At 38.5% G+C, this 20,179-nt stretch overlaps 1 protein-coding gene across 50 annotated transcripts in view; it reads left to right on the top strand.

Moving 5' to 3' along the window:
• LOC127988345 (receptor-type tyrosine-protein phosphatase C) overlaps positions 1 to 20,179 on the top strand; it is a 75,741-nt gene that overhangs the window by 17,714 nt on the left and 37,848 nt on the right. The window lies entirely within an intron of this gene.

The following is a 20,179-nucleotide window of genomic DNA, read 5'->3' as shown; positions in this document are numbered from 1 at the left end:
TGTCAACGGTCTCCTCTGTGTCTCTCCATTTTACCGTTTGTTTATGCTCATCCTAGTGGGGCGCATGACACAAAAGAGCGTACACAGCATACAGTGATATGGAAAGACACAGAGGAGGCCGTTGACAAAGGATTTACTATAGAAATAATTATTTTTGTTTTATTCGCTTACAAAAACTTCATAAAGCCAAGATTGCATATCATATGGTATAAAGACTATTCGGACAAAGATTTTCATACCTTTTATGGACCTTGACACTGTTATTTATTGGCAGTCTATGGGACAGTCTCAAGCCTCCCAGTTTTCATCCTAAATATCTTAAATTGTGTTCTGAAGACGAACTCAGGTTTAACAGGTTTGGAACGATATGGGGTAAGTGATTAATGATAAAAGTTTCATTTTGGGGTGGAGTATCCCATTAAGATAAACATCTGATTTGATAAAATACTCATCATCATATAGCGAGCGCTTCTAATCAGAAAGAAACTAAGACGAGCACATCAATCTCACCCGCACGCACCACTATACAACAACACAAGCCAGACACCACAGGTAAAAGTGTATTTTACATTTTTTATTATTTTTCACATTTATTATTAATGTGAAAAAGTTTAAAGGGATACTTCACCCCAAAATGAATATTTTGTCATTAATCACTTACCCCCATGTCGTTCCAAACCTGTAAAAGCTCCGTTCATCTTCAGAACACAATTTAAGATATTTTGGATGAAAATCGGGAGTCTTTAGACTGTCCCATAGACTGCCAATAAATAACAGTGTCAAGGTCCATAAAAGGTGTTTAAGTCATCATCGGAAAACTCAATCTGTCATCAGACTTGCAATCTGGGGTATATGAAGCAATGGGAACACATTTTATAAGCGAAGAAATCAAAAATAATGACTTTACATAGTAATCCCTTTGTCAACGGTCTCCTCTGTGTCTTTCCCAGTGGCGATTCTAGGGGGTGGCCTGGGGTGGCCGGGGCCACCCCAGAAAGCTCATTGGCCACCCCGGTGGCCACCCCAGATCTGATAGCTAGTTGGTCAAGTTCGTCAACACAAGAAAGGAGAAATGCTGTCAATCAATGATGACAGCTGATCAACTGATTAAGGGCCAGTTTTACATTTTTAACTAACACAGTAACGGTCGTACGGAGACTGAGAGCTGATTTCTGCTCAGCGGACGTTTGGCCATGCAGGTCAGGTGACCCGTGAGAGGAGCGCGCGCGCTGCACCTACTGCTGGTGGTCCGTGAAACACAGGAGGACGGTCACACACAGAGTAGCAACGACAAAACCGCTGGAATCAGTCGATTGAGATGTATGGTAAATCAATGTTTAGTTAGTTCTCTCTGAATGTGTAGGAAAAATGTATCTAGCACTAAGTAGCAGCTTAAAGTCGAACTACACTGCACTGGCTAGCTTAGTAGCCTGCAAACTAAGTTAAGCATTGAAGGTTAGAATACCGCCGGTGCAGCAGCAGTCTATCTGTTCCCCTCGAAATGTCTGTTTCCCTTTACGCAAACATAGTCAAGTCACCTTTATTTATATAGCGCTTTTAACAAAAAGGATTGCGTCAAAGCAACTGAACAAAATTAATTAGGAAAACAGTGTGTCAATAATGCAAAATGACAGTTAAAGGCAGTTCATCTTTGATTCAGTGATGTCATCATCTCAGTTCAGTTGCCGAGTACGATCAGAACTAGCATGCACAAGAAGCGAGACTGCATGTACGGCAAGTCAAATGGTTCAAAATACCGTCCTAAATCCTAAACGTTAAAATAGTTTTAAGACGAGGGGTTTTACAACTCGAAAATTATTTCCTTTTTTTTTTTTCTTTTTTTTATCAGATTTATTACCGATTTCAGTGTGATGCTTGAGGCTTTGTCTATTTTGTTTTAATACTGTCTTATACTTATTCATTTATGCTCATTTATTTTTATTTTTGTATTATATGTCTTGCTGTTGTTGTATTTATGTATGCACTGAAAGCTTAACTGTGTAAAAGCTTATACTTAACTAGAATAAGTATACAATGAACCATAAAAGTTGTGTATGAATCAGAACCATATGCACACATGAAAATTTTTGGTCCTGAACATGCATTTGTGACTTTCCCCACTAAATTAATCCTAGCTGTTAACATAATCAGTTCTCTTTCATCATCTCGTGTTCGAGATCCACCTATGGGAAGGGCATCCGTACCTGACCTCTGCAGAAGCATCCAATTGCACCAAGTCTGGCTAGACAGACAGAAGCGCGCAGCCAATGCCAGGTAAGGGCCCGCCCCCTTACCTAGGGGTATAATAATGGCTGTAGCGCTGCTATTCCCCAGTTGACATTCGCTTCTCGCGATCTCTGCATTGACACAGTTCGGTTGGATTACGATGCTCACCTTCGTGTCTTCAGGAGGACATATCAATTGATCAGCCTCCGCCAGACGTGACTGTCGTCTTCTCAGCTTTTTCTGCTGTGTTTTGCATTCAGGGCCGCCGCGCTCTCGTCGTTTTCACCTGCTCCCACGGCTGCCCGCCACGGATTTTTCCGATTTCTTCTCCGGTATGTCGCTTTCTATACATAACTCTTCTCCGGGGAATAGCCTATCATGGGCCTGCCCGGCCGCGTGTGGAGCACTCATCCCTGCTAAGGACCTTCACCCGGTCTGCGTGGTTTGCTTGGGCCTTAAACACGCTCAAGAAGCCTTGGAGAACGCGGAAAATTGCAGTCATTGCCTTATGCTGCCCAAAAATGTTTTACGACGCCGTCTTAAGGTTGCAGCGACCCAGTGCTCCGAGCTCGGTTTTACTGACTCAGATCTGGGACACGGTGACGACGACGCGCTACCGGGGGACTCCCGGGGCGCCTCCTCACTTGTTTGGGCTGACCAGCCCAATCCCGCATTCCCCGAAGAGGACATCTTCGCGGGCAAACTCATGCTCGCCGACGAACCGGCCGGTTCCGGCGATGAGGATGATGCGGCCCTTCTCGGGGTCTCAGAGGACGAGGATGCTATCCCGCCCTTTGGCGTTCCCCAGGCTAGCGGCCACGCAGCCCTGCCTCAGTCCATCCTCCTGGAAGTGTGTGAGCGAGCGGCCGCTCGCCTCAACATTGAGTGGCCGGCTCCACAGAGCGCCACCGACCAGGAGAGGGATATTTACGACGGAAAAGTGTTGGGATCTCCTCCCGGTCCGGGGAAACAACTCTTCCCCGTCCTTCCAGCTTGCGCTAAGCATATGAGGCACAACTGGAGCGAACCGCTCGACTTCAAACACGGCCTTTCGGGCCTTGAAGTAAAGGATATGGCAGCTCATGGTATGGGCGACCCCCCCGCTATCGAGCCTTCCATCGCCAGGCACCTTAACCCCGCTCAGGGCGGGCTGCTCGCTCCCCCTAAGCCGGTCTTGCCCAACAAGCTGGACCTTTTTTTCTGCCTCAGTTCACCAGGCCGCATACAAGTCCTCGGCCTTGGCAGTCAGGGCCCTGAACGTCTCGTCTCTCCTCTCCTCTCCGCTTACCAGGCGGAGATTTTGGACGAATTAGGGCAACAGCTAAAAAAGCGAACTCCTTCTCTACACTTGTGGAAGGAGATCCTCACGGTGAACGACCTCGTCCTTCGTAATGCTCGGCAGGCCGTCCAAGCCTGCGGGCGCTCTATGGCGCTTTCTGTGGTGGGAGAGCGCGCGCTCTGGCTTAACCTGTCAGGCCTTCCTGACAGTGAGAAGCGGCGCATCGCGGGCGCGTCGATGGAGCCCGATCGGGCTCTCTTCGGCCCCGCCGTCGCATTGATGCAACAACGGTGTGACGACAAAAAGAAGGAGGACGAGGCCTTCAAGTTATGTCTTCCTAAGGGGAAAAATCGACTCCCGCCGCGGCCGCGGCTGGAGGACCATCTAACCCTACCCCCATCGACTCGAAACGTAAGCGGCCTGCCTTATGTTCGATTGATGGAGGCATCGAGTCCGCGTTCATGGGCCACGAGCCCTTCGGACTCTCTCCCTGTCCCAGGACCCCCGTTCAAAAGACGCAGGGTCTCCCGCAGATGGATCGATTCCACTCCGTTCGAGGCTGCCCAGCCCATGTGTTTAATGAACGGTGTGTGTTCCCTCCTCACGTTCAGGGGGTCTGTTGTGAGGAAAAGTGCAAAAGCAGTGACACCACACCGCATACACTCTGTTCCCCTCACCCAACCAATAAAGGCTTCGGCCCCAGTGTTTCCCCAACATAAAACACACAGAAAAACAAAAAACACATTAAATCAAATGAATTCGTTACGGAGAGAGGATCTCTCTCCGCAGAGAGAGTCCATCTCCCCGCGGAGAGAGGAAATCTGTCTGAACCCCTGCATGTTGCCCCTGGTGTGTCCACTAGATGGCGCCATTGCATCACAAATTAACCAGCTGGGCTTACACAGCCCCGCTGCAGCTCGGGTGGGAACACTTGCGAATCACGAATGGGCTTGGCAAACTGTTTCGGCTCCCGAGTGGGTGATGCGTACTATATTGCAGGGATACAGACTGCAGTTTTCAATGAAACCCCCGCATTTCAACGGCGTTCTCTCTTCACACACAGAAGAGAACGCCTCACACATTCTGAAAGAGGAAATATCCTCCCTCCTAAACAAGGGAGCGATTCAGATGGTGCCCCCCACTCTGATGAATCAGGGATTTTATTCTCGTTATTTCCTGGTCCCAAAAAAGGACGGAGCTCTCCGCCCTATTCTGGACCTTCGTGTGTTAAACAAACATTTGAGGAAATACATTTTCAGAATGCTGACTCATGGCTCGCTCGCCCGTGCCATAAAACAGAACGACTGGTTCACATCGGTCGACCTGAAAGATGCTTTCTTCCATATAAGCATTTATCCGCCACACAGGAAGTTTCTTCGTTTCGCCTACCAAGGCACATGTTACAAATTCACAGTTCTGCCGTTTGGGCTCAGTCTAAGCCCCCGGTGTTTCTGTCTGTGTGCGGAGGCGGGTTTAGCACCCATGAGAATGTCAGGTATGAGGATTCTGACATACATAGACGATTGGCTAATCATAGCCGAATCGAAAGAGAAAGTGTTGCAGGACACCTGCCGTGTGCTCACGCACATCACATCTCTCGGGTTCAGAGTGAATGTGAGCAAGAGTACTTTTACACCCAGTCAGAATGTCATTTTCCTGGGTTTGGAGTTGAACTCAGTCTCCATGCGAGCGCGTCTCTCTCAAGAGCGCGTTCTCTCTCTAATGAACTGTCTGTCGCAGTTCAGAGAGGGGGCGAAAGTACAATATCGCACATGCCTCAGGCTGCAGGGTCTTATGGCTTCATCAATCCAGGTTGTACCGCTGGGACTCCTGAGAATGAGAGCGTTCATGAAATGGGTTTTGTTACTACATTTCAGCCCGACGCGCGATCTTTGCCGCTCTGTAATAGTGACGCGCGCCTGCTCGGCAGCCTTGCGCCACTGGAAGAGCGCAGACTTTTACGCACATGGAACCCCTCTGGGGACAGTTATGATGCGGAAAGTTGTGACGACAGATGCATCCTTAACAGGCTGGGGCGCCACCCAGGAGGGCAGAACGGTGAACGGTCTGTGGCCGAGCAGACTACGTTCAGCGCACATAAATTATTTAGAGCTTATGGCCATATGGAAAGCTCTGAATCATTTTCTGCCTCGCCTGCAGGGACATCATGTGCTCGTACGCTGCGACAATACCACGACAGTGGCTTATATCAACCGTCAGGGCGGCGTGCGCTCGTCGAAACTTCACGCTCTAGCTTACAAGCTTCTAGTGTGGAGCGGACGGGTTTTCATGTCGTTACGCGCGACTCATGTTCCCGGCCTTCTAAACAGAGGCGCGGATCTTCTATCAAGGGGAAACCCAATCTACGGAGATTGGCGCCTTCACCCGCAGATAGTGGATATGTTATGGAGATTTGGACAGGCAACCGTAGATCTATTCGCCTCGCGCGAAAACTACCATTGTCCTATGTTCTTCTCGCTAAAGGACGTGGACGCACCCCTCGGGGTAGATGCACTGGCCCACCCGTGGCCCAGAGTGCTGCTGTATGCCTTTCTTCCCCTGTGCCTGATAATTCCTACACTGGCCAGGGTGAGAGAGCAGGGCCTGTCTCTCTTCTGATAGCACCCAGGTGGCCCAAAGCACCATGGCTGGCGGAGATAATCCCTCTGTTATATGCCGAGCCGTGGCGCCCCCCCACCCCCCCCCCCCCCCCCGCACAGATCTTTTGTCCCAAGCGAACGGGGAGATTTATCACCCACACCCGGACAGGGTGGCTCTTTGGGCGTGGTCCGTGAGAGGACGAACCTAAGCGCACTGGGGCTTTCGCCGTGTGTGATAGCTACTATACAGAATGCCAGGGCCGTGTCTATGCGATTCTTGTATGGCAGTAAGTGGCAAGTGTTCGAAGGGTAGTTTGATGGGCGTGGTCTCACATCTTATCAGTGCTCAGTTCCTGATATTTTGTGTTTCCTCCAAGACCTCTTGGGAAAAGGCAGGTCTTTTTCCACAATTAAGGTCTACTTGGCTGCGATTTCGGCCTTTCATGTGGGCTTTGAGGGCTCAACAGTCGGGCAACATCATCTAATCCGCAGATTTATGAAGGGTGCCTGAGTGGGACCTCTCCATGGTGTTGGAGGCTCTGTCTCAGTATCCTTTTAAACCTCTTGGAAGTATTTCCCTAAAGCTGCTGTCCTTCAAGACAGCTTTGCTCTTGGCCTTGGCATCAGCCAAACGTGTCAGTGAGCTACATGCACTTTCGGTTCATCCCTTGTGCACTAAATTTTCTCTTAGTGGAGATATGGTTTCCCTTAAGCCTAATCCGGCCTTCATGCCGAAGTGCTTCCCTGCGTTCACTTCAGAGGTGTTGGAGCTGTCCGCTTTTGACCCTCCACCTTTTTCCTCCCCGGAGGATGAGAGGCTAAATGCTCTGTGTCCCGTCCATGCTTTACGGACATATATGAACAGGACTAGTGCTTTCCGGAAGAGCGACCAGCTCTTTATTTCATGGGCATCCACTCATGGAGGGAATCCTATTTCTAAGCAACGCCTCTCACATTGGCTTGTGAATGCTATAGCTGTGGCTTATGAATCAAAGGGAATGCAGCCACCAGGGAGCGTCACTAAAGGACATCTGCTCCGCTGCCATTTGGTCTTCTCCTTATACCTTTGTGCGTTATTACTGGCTGGTTGTCACCAGCATCTCGGTAGCACATTCGGTTTTAGGGGTGGGGTCCTCTTAGCCCTTCCCTGCAACCCCGCTGGAAGAGGTGAAGAAGGAGTGAATGGGCCCTGTCACTGTCACTAGCATGTTTTTACATTCCTTTTTCTGGGTGTATTTATATGCACATTGGTTATCATGTGTGTGATGCTAACATTTTTTCATGTGCTGCATATGCACAGCAGTCACGACTGTGCATCAGTATTGCAGGTTCATGAGTATGGGACGTGTCAGGCACCGCCTCTCTGGGGCGACCGTCCTTCTCTGGCTTTCAGAACCTCACTGTGAGTGTATTGGGCAATCGGGGAGCTGTCCATTTCTCTCCCATAGGTGGATCTCGAACACGAGATGATGAAAGAGAACAATAGGTTACTGTCGTAACCCCGGTTCTCTGAAACATCGAGTGGAGAGATCCACCAGCTTTGCCCCGCTTGCCACACAAGAAGCGAATATACTTAACTGGGGAATAGCAGCGCTGCAGCCATCATTATACCCCTAGGTAAGGGGGCGGGCCCTTACCTGGCATTGGCTGCGCGCTTCTGTCTGTCTAGCCAGACTTGGTGCAATTGGATGCTTCTGCAGAGGTCAGGTACGGATGCCCTTCCCATAGGTGGATCTCTCCACTCGATGTTTCAGAGAACCGGGGTTACGACAGTAACCTATTGTTTATATGTCTCAAAGCAGTGTTGAAAAGGAAAATATTTAGTAGCCTTTTTAACCATTTATCAATGTCTTGCTTTTTCTAATTCTAAAATATAAATTGTCTGGCCTCTTTTTGTCCAGCAGCCACATTTCTTCTAAACTTTACATTGTTTTCTGAGGAGATGTGATTAAGTTTGCCATCTATTGAAATAGCTTTATTGTTAAAATCTAAACAAATAACCTGCAATGAGGTTCTAAAGGCCTAATTGAAGGAATATACCTATATAAACCGAAATTAGAAAACAGGTCATTGGCCATGTGCTAGTTGCTTTAAGTCAGTTAAGTATAGTTTCTTGACAAGCACTGACTTTTTTTTATTATAAAGTGTTGGTGTATCATTATACTCACTTTACTATGAAAAAATGTGTTAGTGTAGAGAAGTTGCTTACCATTAACTTGGAAATTGGAGGACATATCCAAGTTAAATATTTCTGCTCTTTTTTTTAAGACATGGATAAATACCTTGAGTTTTGTAATTTAGAATTTCCTCCTATAGGTTTGATCTATATGAACTATATTCCACTGTATCAGTAAGGTAAACAGATAAATCATAGAATATTAGTTAAAAATGTATTGTTGCCCTATATTGAAACGTCAGCATTTGGACATCAGCATGGACAGATTACACTAATTTGCATAGAAAAATTAAACTGCAAAAACTCGGACATAAGACAAAAACAAAGGAAAAACTGCAAGATGAAGAAAAATAATAACAGAACATTAACTGGAGTGTGAGAATCATTTTACTATGCTGCAGTGTAGCAAGAGATTTGTCCCTTCCCCAGTGTGTGAAATATAGTGTGACAGTCTAGATTTAAGTAACTATAACACAAGTACAAGCTTTGACTTATTTATTTGCTCTGTGATTAAAGGGCTGTTTAAAGTCTTTTAGTCTTGAAGATGTCTACATCTAAGTCATGAAATCACAGAAAAGGCGATTAAAGCTGCAAACTGTGCATGTATAAGCAGCAAACCACGTATCTCAAATGCATGTTCAAATAAAATATAGCCTATTCTGCAATTCGAAGTCACAATATCTGACATAAGTTGATTTGTATTTTTTTATTAGTAATTTTATTTTATAATACAGTGCACTTATACTATAAAATATTCGAAAATTAAACCATTTAAATGCATAAACAAATTCTACTGTTATGTTGATTTCTGGCCTTTTTCACATTTTTTTTTTTTTTATCATTGCATGCCTCATCCATGATTAATGTTGGAGAACAAGCATTTACAAGTTTTGAGAAGCTGAATGAGCAATAAAGTTAAAGTGAGCCCCTTTTTTAAAATACCTGGAGGTGAGGAATAATAAAAAAATTAATTGTACTCAGTTGTGTTTAAGGCACTAAAATAGCCCATTATGCCTACATTATAGTCAAACACATTTTTTATATAAAATAATGAAGATTTCTGTGCCACCCCAGACTGGTTGCTGAAAGCTGTGTACGCTCTTTTGTGTCATGCGCCCCACTAGGATGCGCTGTTTTATTTAAAATCAAAGCAAAATACATGTAGAAGCAGCACATCCTTGTGGAGCAGATGACACAGAAGAGCATAAACAACAAATGGTAAAATAGAGAAACACAGAGGAGACCGTTGACAAAGGATTTACTGAATAGAGTCATTAATATTATTAATATTATTATTATTATTATTATTATTATTATTATTATTATTATTATTATTATTATTCTTTTAAAAAATGTCCCCATCACTTCATATAACCCAGATTGCACGTCTGATGACAGATGGAGTATTCTGAAGATGACTTAAACACCTTTTATGGACCTTGACACTGTTATTTATTGGCAGTCTATGGGACAGTCTCCCAGTTTTCATCCAAAATGTCTTAAATTGTGTTCTGAAGACGAACTCAGGTTTAACAGGTTTGGAACGATATAGGGGTAAGTGATTAATGATAAAAGTTTCATTTTGGGGTGGAGTATCCCATTAAGATAAACATCTGACTTGATAAAATACTCATCATCATATAGCGAGCGCTTCTAATCAGGAAGAAACTAAGACAAGCACATCAATCTCACCCGCACGCACCACTATACAACAACACAAGCCAGACACCACAGGTAAAAGTGTATTTCATATTATATTAAATGTTTATATATATATATATATATATATATATATATATATATATATATATATATATATATATATATATATATATATATATATATATATATATATGCAAAAGTTTAAGTTAAACGTCTGATTTGATAAAATACTCATCATCATATAGCGAGCGCTTCTAATCAGGAAGAAACTAAGACAAGCACATCAATCTCACCCGCACGCACCACTATACAACAACACAAGCCAGACACCACAGGTAAAAGTGTATTTCATATTATATTAAATGTTTATATATATATATATATATATATATATATATATATATATATATATATATATATATATATATATATATATATATATATGCAAAAGTTTAAGTTAAACGTCTGATTTGATAAAATACTCATCATCATATAGCGAGTGCTTCTAATCAGAAAGAAACTAAGACAAGCACATCAATCTCACCCGCACGCACCACTATACAACAACACAAGCCAGACACCACAGGTAAAAGTGTATTTCATATTATATTAAATGTTTATATATATATATATATATATATATATATATATATATATGCAAAAGTTTAAGTTAAACGTCTGATTTGATAAAATACTCATCATCATATAGCGAGCGCTTCTAATCAGGAAGAAACTAAGACAAGCACATCAATCTCACCCGCACGCACCACTATACAACAACACAAGCCAGACACCACAGGTAAAAGTGTATTTCATATTATATTAAATGTTTATATATATATATATATATATATATATATATATATATATATATATATATATATATATATATATATATATATATATATATATATATATATATATGCAAAAGTTTAAGTTAAACGTCTGATTTGATAAAATACTCATCATCATATAGCGAGTGCTTCTAATCAGGAAGAAACTAAGACAAGCACATCAATCACACCCGCACGCACCACTATACAACAACACAAGCCAGACACCACAGGTAAAAGTGTATTTCATATTATATTAAATGTTTATATATATATATATATATATATATATATATATATATATATATATATATGCAAAAGTTTAAGTTAAACGTCTGATTTGATAAAATACTCATCATCATATAGCGAGCGCTTCTAATCAGGAAGAAACTAAGACAAGCACATCAATCTCACCCGCACGCACCACTATACAACAACACAAGCCAGACACCACAGGTAAAAGTGTATTTCATATTATATTAAATGTTTATATATATATATATATATATATATATATATATATATATATATATATATGCAAAAGTTTAAGTTAAACGTCTGATTTGATAAAATACTCATCATCATATAGCGAGCGCTTCTAATCAGGAAGAAACTAAGACAAGCACATCAATCTCACCCGCACGCACCACTATACAACAACACAAGCCAGACACCACAGGTAAAAGTGTATTTCATATTATATTAAATGTTTATATATATATATATATATATATATATATATATATATATATATATATATATATATATATATGCAAAAGTTTAAGTTAAACGTCTGATTTGATAAAATACTCATCATCATATAGCGAGTGCTTCTAATCAGAAAGAAACTAAGACAAGCACATCAATCTCACCCGCACGCACCACTATACAACAACACAAGCCAGACACCACAGGTAAAAGTGTATTTCATATTATATTAAATGTTTATATATATATATATATATATATATATATATATATATATATATATATATATATATATATATATATATATATGCAAAAGTTTAAGTTAAACGTCTGATTTGATAAAATACTCATCATCATATAGCGAGCGCTTCTAATCAGGAAGAAACTAAGACAAGCACATCAATCTCACCCGCACGCACCACTATACAACAACACAAGCCAGACACCACAGGTAAAAGTGTATTTCATATTATATTAAATGTTTATATATATATATATATATATATATATATATATATATATATATATATATATGCAAAAGTTTAAGTTAAACGTCTGATTTGATAAAATACTCATCATCATATAGCGAGTGCTTCTAATCAGGAAGAAACTAAGACAAGCACATCAATCACACCCGCACGCACCACTATACAACAACACAAGCCAGACACCACAGGTAAAAGTGTATTTCATATTATATTAAATGTTTATATATATATGTATATATATATATATATATATATATATATATATATATATATATATATATGCAAAAGTTTAAGTTAAACGTCTGATTTGATAAAATACTCATCATCATATAGCGAGCGCTTCTAATCAGGAAGAAACTAAGACAAGCACATCAATCTCACCCGCATGCACCACTATACAACAACACAAGCCAGACACCACAGGTAAAAGTGTATTTTACATAATTTTTATTTTTTATTTTTTTTATTATTAATGTGAAAAAGTTTAAAGGGATACTTAACCCCAAAATGAATATTTTGTCATTAATCACTTACCCCCGTGTCGTTCCAAACCTATAAAAGCTCTGTTCATCTTCCGAAGACAATTTAAGATATTTTGGATGAAAACCGGGAGGCTTGAGACTGTCCCATAGACTGCCATTTAGGGGTGTAACAATTCATTCGTTTTCTCGATGCATCGATTACAAACCCTGTCGATTCATATGCATCGATCTTGAAACATGATTTTTGAATCGTGAATCGCCGATCTTGGACAGTAATCGATTCAAAATGCTAAGAATAGAATGAATCGCGATTTCTATAGCGATTCAATGCTTTCAAAATGTATTCACATTAAATTACTACACGCACGAATTAATGGAGACCTTGAAGAGTGTTCGTGAATCGTGCCTCTTATCTGTCCTTCATGCGCTCCACTGTTTACCGCCTGCTGTCACAGGATTGCGCTCGCGCTCCGTTCGTCTCCGACGCAGCTGACGTGTGATCTTTAGGACTCGTTGCCAGTAATGCTAACGTAAAGTAGTTTTACTTTTCTGTAGTTTGTCAATGGCTCTCTGCATCTTACCGACGGAGTTACCAGAGCCATCGACAGCTGTATTTATTACATGGACGGAGCAGAAATGTAAGTGTCTAAATCATACGCACAGATCCATTGAATGATAAATGTTTTTAAAAAATGCGGATGAACCGAATATACGAAGAAAACTTTTAAAATTAACCACAGCATTAACAACGACCTTGAAATAAGAGCGCGAGATTTATCTGATAATCAGATGCATGAAAGTAGCGTTTGTTTCATTAGCAAACAGACATCTGGCGCATTTTCTCTCAGAATCATTCGCTGATGGAGAGGAAAAGTTAAATAGAGATGAAGAAGTTTTCACACTGAAAGAGAAGCGATCTCACTCTCATAGACGTGCCAGGCTATATCTACAGATAAACTGAATAAAAGCAGAATGAACTGATGAAACAAAAAAAAAACCACAAACAATTTATGAATGATGCAGTGCTGATTGACATTTATTACAGTGCAGAAACTATAAAGTATATTTTCTACCTTATTCTGTGCAGAAAATTTTAATAATTGCTAATTAAATGTAGCCTAGTATATAAAACAATCATAAAAATACAAATGTTTGATTATTGTCCAGCAGTGTATTTGATTTATTACAGCTAATTAAAAGTAATTAAAAAAGAAGATTATTCCTTGTAAAAAAAATAAATAATTATAATAATAATAATAATAATAATTATTATTATTATTATTATTACATAAGCTACATACATAAAATTATTGTATTTGACATTTCTGTCACTTCTGAAATTATGGCTACGCCCCTGGTGTGACAAAATGTTAGCTTATACATAATACTCTTTAAGCTCTTTTTAAAAAACTTAGCTCACATACATTTTTACTTGTGCCATGTCGCATCATTAAACTAGCATTTAACAATGGACAAAAGGTTTTTTGTTTTTTTTCTAACTTATGGTTCTCTAAGTTAAATAATCCCGTGAATGCACTTAAAGAATGCAGAATCGAATCGTTATAATCAGTGTTAATTTTGACACGAAATTTTAATTTAGTTTTAGTCTTAGTCTTTTGACTATAATTCTTTTTAGTTTTAGTCAAGTTTTAGTCATCTGATTTGTTTTAATTTTAGTCTTATTTTAGTCGACTAAAACTGCTTGGTATTTCAGTCGACTAAAATAAGACTAAAATCAATAACAGATTTACTAGACAATTTTTTACAGCTGGTATAGGAAACAAACTTAACCAAAATATATAAAACACAAATTCAACTTTATTTCAACACAACTGTCTTTATTTCGATTCAAAAGCTTTTATGCAGCAACAAACACTGTCATGATAATGTAAACAATAACTAGCTGCCAATTGACCATCAATAAAAGAAAAATAAAGTTAGGTCCAGGACCTTAAAGCTTACAGCTGAGCTGAACAATAAGTGCATACAGTTAAAGTAAATATTTAATAAGTTGGCAGCTAGGTGGATAAAAAAAAGTAACAAGATTTTATAAGGTATTCATTTGTCTAGCAATATTGTATGTTTTAAATACTACAATATTGCTAGATTAGTATGTATAATGATAGGATGTGAACATTCATGTTTCACATGACTAATATAGAAATATTTGTGATATTGTCAACAAGTAGAACATTATAAAATATACTAAACATTAGTATTAATCAAATGTATTTATCATGATATTACGTATTAGTATTGTGCTCTCATCTAACTTGAAGAAGGGGCTATTTTACAGTACTTTTCAGTTCGTAATATTTAATGCTACAACATCTACGCACTGCAGTCTTCCAATTTTGCTTAGCTCAATAAACAAAAGAACATCGTTGTGAAATTACATTTGAGAAAATGTCCGGGTGGCTCGTCTGTAAATGTCTTTTCAAATTGGTGGTGTTCTTGCCACGAATGAGCGCTCCGCGTGCTTTACGCTTTGTTTTGTTTTGTTCGTCGTCAAACGTGAAGTGAGCTGTGGACATTTTGTCGCTCTTTTAGACATCACCTCTTCGAATGCCGTCTTCCCGGGAGCTCATTTAAAAACTGAAAACCTTCGCTTCACGTCTCAATAAGTCAGGCTCGGATTGGTTCTCTTCTCTCATGCAGTCTGTTCCGTTTTGCCGGTTCTTTTGTTCGTTCCTCGCATCTCTCCCGTCTGGTGATTAGATTTTCGTCACAGTCTATTTTCGTCTCGTCCTTTATTCGTTGACGATAATGTCAATCAATTTAGTCATAGTTTTAGTCTCCATCAGTGCCTTCTATTTTAGTTTTCGTTTCGTTTTCGTCCGCAAAAATATATTCGTGACGAAAATAATGACGAAAATATTTAGTCAACGAAATTAACACTGGTTATAATCGAATAGAATAGAATTTAATTGTGAATCGAATCGAATTGAATAGTGTAAATTTGGAGTATTCTGAAGATGACTGAAACACCTTTTATGGACCTTGACACTGTTATTTATTGGCAGTCTATGGGACAGTCTCCCAGTTTTCATCCTAAATATCTTAAATTGTGTTTTGAAGACGAACCCAGGTTTAACAGGTTTGGAACGATACAGGGGTAAGTGATTAATGATAAAAGTTTCATTTTGGGGTGGAGTATCCCATTACGATAAACATCTGATTTGATAAAATACTCATCATCATATAGCGAGCGCTTCTAATCAGAAAGAAACTAAGACAAGCACATCAATCTCACCCGCACGCACCACTATACAACAACACAAGCCAGACACCACAGGTAAAAGTGTATTTCATATTATATGAAATGTTTATATACATATATATATATATATATATATATATATATATATATATATATATATATATATATATATATATATATATGTGCAAAAGTTTAAGATAAACGTCTTATTTGATAAAATACTCATCATCATATAGCGAGCGGTTCAAATCAGAAAGAAACTAAGACAAGCACATCAATCTCACCCGCACGCACCACTATACAACAACACAAGCCAGACACCACAGGTAAAAGTGTATTTCATATTATATTAAATGTTTATATATATATATATATATATATATATATATATATATATATATATGCAAAAGTTTAAGTTAAACGTCTGATTTGATAAAATACTCATCATCATATAGCGAGCGCTTCTAATCAGGAAGAAACTAAGACAAGCACATCAATCTCACCCGCACGCACCACTATACAACAACACAAGCCAGACACCACAGGTAAAAGTGTATTTCATATTATATTAAATGTTTATATATATATATTTATATATATATATATATATATATATATATATATATATATATATATATATATATATATATATATATATATATATGCAAAAGTTTAAGTTAAACGTCTAATTTGATAAAATACTCATCATCATATAGCGAGTGCTTCTAATCAGAAAGAAACTAAGACAAGCACATCAATCTCACCCGCACGCACCACTATACAACAACACAAGCCAGACAGCACAGGTAAAAGTGTATTTCATATTATATTAAATGTTTATATATATATATATATATATATATATATATATATATATATATATATATATATATATATATATATATATGCAAAAGTTTAAGTTAAACGTCTGATTTGATAAAATACTCATCATCATATAGCGAGCGGTTCTAATCAGAAAGAAACTAAGACAAGCACATCAATCTCACCCGCACGCACCACTATAGAACAACACAAGCCAGACACCACAGGTAAAAGTGTATTTTACATAATTTTTATTTTTTATTTTTTTTATTATTAATGTGAAAAAGTTTAAAGGGATACTTAACCCCAAAATGAATATTTTGTCATTAATCACTTACCCCCGTGTCGTTCCAAACCTGTAAAAGCTCTGTTCATCTTCCGAACACAATTTAAGATATTTTGGATGAAAACCGGGAGGCTTGAGACTGTCCCATAGACTGCCATTTAGGGTTGTAACGATTCATTCGTTTTCTCGATGCATCGATTACAAACCCTGTCGATTCATATGCATCGATCTTGAAACATGATTTTTGAATCGTGAATCGCCGATCTTGGACAGTAATCGATTCAAAATGCTAAGAATAGAATGAATCGCGATTTCTATAGCGATTCAATGCTTTCAAAATGTATTCACATTAAATTACTACACGCACGAATTAATGGAGACCTTGAAGAGTGTTCGTGAATCGTGCCTCTTATCTGTCCTTCATGCGCTCCACTGTTTACCGCCTGCTGTCACAGGATTGCGCTCGCGCTCCGTTCGTCTCTGACGCAGCTGACGTGTGATCTTTAGGACTCGTGGCCAGTAATGCTAACGTAAAGTAGTTTTACTTTTCTGTAGTTTGTCAATGGCTCTCTGCATCTTACCGACGGAGTTACCAGAGCCATCGACAGCTGTATTTATTACATGGACGGAGCAGAAATGTAAGTGTCTAAATCATACGCACAGATCCATTGAATGATAAATGTTTTTAAAAAATGCGGATGAACCGAATATACGAAGAAAACTTTTAAAATTAACCACAGCATTAACAACAACCTTGAAATAAGAGCGCGAGATTTATCTGATAATCAGATGCATGAAAGTAGCGTTTGTTTCATTAGCAAACAGACATCTGGCGCATTTTCTCTCAGAATCATTCGCTGATGGAGAGGAAAAGTTAAATAGAGATGAAGACGTTTTCACACTGAAAGAGAAGCGATCTCACTCTCATAGACGTGCCAGGCTATATCTACAGATAAACTGAATAAAAGCAGAATGAACTGATGAAACAAAAAAAAAACCACAAACAATTTATGAATGATGCAGTGCTGATTGACATTTATTACAGTGCAGAAACTATAAAGTATATTTTCTACCTTATTCTGTGCAGAAAATTTTAATAATTGCTAATTAAATGTAGCGTAGTATATAAAACAATCATAAAATTGCCATTAGGAAAAAAATATAGATTACAAATGTTTGATTATTGTCCAGCAGTGTATTTGATTTATTACAGCTAATTAAAAGTAATTAAAAAAGAAGATTATTCCTTGTAAAAAAAATAAATAATTATAATAATAATAATAATAATTATTATTATTATTATTATTACATAAGCTACATACATAAAATTATTGTATTTGACATTTCTGTCACTTCTGAAATTATGGCTACGCCCCTGGTGTGACAAAATGTTAGCTTATACATAATACTCTTTAAGCTCTTTTTAAAAAACTTAGCTCACATACATTTTTACTTGTGCCATGTCGCATCATTAAACTAGCATTTAACAATGGACAAAAGGTTTTTTGTTTTTTTTCTAACTTATGGTTCTCTAACCATAAATGCTACTGTAATTTGCCCCCTGACTAAGCATTTAAAGAATTTAGTAGAAGCATTTAAATAATCCCGTGAATGCACTTAAAGAATGCAGAATCGAATCGTTATAATCAGTGTTAATTTTGACACGAAATTTTAATTTAGTTTTAGTCTTAGTCTTTTGACTATAATTCTTTTTAGTTTTAGTCAAGTTTTAGTCATCTGATTTGTTTTAATTTTAGTCTTATTTTAGTCGACTAAAACTGCTTGGTATTTCAGTCGACTAAAATAAGACTAAAATCAATAACAGATTTACTAGACAATTTTTTACAGCTGGTATAGGAAACAAACTTAACCAAAATATATAAAACACAAATTCAACTTTATTTCAACACAACTGTCTTTATTTCGATTCAAAAGCTTTTATGCAGCAACAAACACTGTCATGATAATGTAAACAATAACTAGCTGCCAATTGACCATCAATAAAAGAAAAATAAAGTTAGGTCCAGGACCTTAAAGCTTACAGCTGAGCTGAACAATAAGTGCATACAGTTAAAGTAAATATTTAATAAGTTGGCAGCTAGGTGGATAAAAAAAAGTAACAAGATTTTATAAGGTATTCATTTGTCTAGCAATATTGTATGTTTTAAATACTACAATATTGCTAGATTAGTATGTATAATGATAGGATGTGAACATTCATGTTTCACATGACTAATATAGAAATATTTGTGATATTGTCAACAAGTAGAACATTATAAAATATACTAAACATTAGTATTAATCAAATGTATTTATCATGATATTACGTATTAGTATTGTGCTCTCATCTAACTTGAAGAAGGGGCTATTTTACAGTACTTTTCAGTTCGTAATATTTAATGCTACAACATCTACGCACTGCAGTCTTCCAATTTTGCTTAGCTCAATAAACAAAAGAACATCGTTGTGAAATTACATTTGAGAAAATGTCCGGGTGGCTCGTCTGTAAATGTCTTTTCAAATTGGTGGTGTTCTTGCCACGAATGAGCGCTCCGCGTGCTTTACGCTTTGTTTTGTTTTGTTCGTCGTCAAACGTGAAGTGAGCTGTGGACATTTTGTCGCTCTTTTAGACATCACCTCTTCGAATGCCGTCTTCCCGGGAGCTCATTTAAAAACTGAAAACCTTCGCTTCACGTCTCAATAAGTCAGGCTCGGATTGGTTCTCTTCTCTCATGCAGTCTGTTCCGTTTTGCCGGTTCTTTTGTTCGTTCCTCGCATCTCTCCCGTCTGGTGATTAGATTTTCGTCACAGTCTATTTTCGTCTCGTCCTTTATTCGTTGACGATAATGTCAATCAATTTAGTCATAGTTTTAGTCTCCATCAGTGCCTTCTATTTTAGTTTTCGTTTCGTTTTCGTCCGCAAAAATATATTCGTGACGAAAATAATGACGAAAATATTTAGTCAACGAAATTAACACTGGTTATAATCGAATAGAATCGAATTTAATTGTGAATCGAATCGAATTGAATAGTGTAAATTTGGAGTATTCTGAAGATGACTGAAACACCTTTTATGGACCTTGACACTGTTATTTATTGGCAGTCTATGGGACAGTCTCCCAGTTTTCATCCTAAATATCTTAAATTGTGTTTTGAAGACGAACCCAGGTTTAACAGGTTTGGAACGATACAGGGGTAAGTGATTAATGATAAAAGTTTCATTTTGGGGTGGAGTATCCCATTACGATAAACATCTGATTTGATAAAATACTCATCATCATATAGCGAGCGCTTCTAATCAGAAAGAAACTAAGACAAGCACATCAATCTCACCCGCACGCACCACTATACAACAACACAAGCCAGACACCACAGGTAAAAGTGTATTTCATATTAT

This window comes from Carassius gibelio, chromosome B22 (genome assembly GCF_023724105.1).
Source record: "Carassius gibelio isolate Cgi1373 ecotype wild population from Czech Republic chromosome B22, carGib1.2-hapl.c, whole genome shotgun sequence".
In the NCBI taxonomy this organism is placed as follows: domain Eukaryota; kingdom Metazoa; phylum Chordata; class Actinopteri; order Cypriniformes; family Cyprinidae; genus Carassius; species Carassius gibelio.
The sequence above is the reverse complement of the archived record's forward strand: the minus strand, read 5'-3'. Positions and strand labels throughout refer to the sequence as shown.